Raw genomic sequence first — 1,071 nt, 5'->3', positions numbered from 1 at the left:
ATATGCGGATGGTGAGCAGGGGTTGGCGTCTTGGCGAAATCATCGCGAAACTAAGTTTGTTCGCAACATTAAGTTACGAAAGACAGCTTCATGAAAAAAATCACTAGTTTAATGGAAGTGGGTGGAATTTTTCGACTGAAAATGCGCATTTAAGAAAATGAACATAGCTTGAAATGTATGTTTCATAAAACTGAGTGAAACCTGTGTAAGTTGATCGTAGAAGAGTAATACTTTTGCGGTGAACTTATAGAAAAATTAAATAATTAGTAATTCAAATAATTGATAAGTATAAATTAAATTACTAATATTAGTAGTCCCGCATTGGACTGATCGTTAAGACACGGCTCCCAGCAGATCACCGCAGTCAATCATCATTGTCTGCGGTCAGTGTGCGGGTGGGTGTCCACTTGGATCAGTCTGCGTAGGGACCGAGGGTGTGCGGTATTGGTCCTCGTTAAACAGCTGTACTGTAAAGTGCTCGACTTCGCGTGTAGGTCGTCGGGCTACCGAAGCAGGGGTGCCATCCCCTCTGGAGAGGATCAAAACTGCGATGGCATGTCTTCGGATCATCCTCAAGGATGTTTCCCAGACCGTCGCCAATAGCCCATTGTGCAGCTCTAGAACGACGTAAATGGACTACAACTACAACAACTAATACTAGTAATTTTAATAAATACTCGAAAATATTTTTCGACTGAATGTAGCTCAAAATACGCATTTAAGAAAATGAACATAACTTGAAATGTATGTTTCAAAAAATTGAGTGAAAACTGTGTAATTTGACCACTTGCGGGGCATTGCTTTTGCGATCAACTTTTAGAGAAATCAAAGGTTAGTTATGGAAATAACAAGTAATTATAAATTAAATTACTAATATTAGTAATAAGTAACTTGTTATAAGTAACTTATTATAAATAACTTATCTCTTTTGAGAGTAATGAATAAATCAATATGTACAAAACTATTCTACTACATATTTAATTCAGCCATTATGCTAAGAAGCTATCGTAATTGTTATTTAGTATAGTATGATTCAAAGAAATCGGGGAGGGGGGTGATTTGTTTAACAGA

Source organism: Parasteatoda tepidariorum, chromosome 8, assembly GCF_982258835.1.
Source record: "Parasteatoda tepidariorum strain Cologne lab strain chromosome 8, Ptep-v5.0, whole genome shotgun sequence".
NCBI lineage: Eukaryota > Metazoa > Arthropoda > Arachnida > Araneae > Theridiidae > Parasteatoda > Parasteatoda tepidariorum.
Note: the sequence above shows the minus strand (reverse complement) of the source record.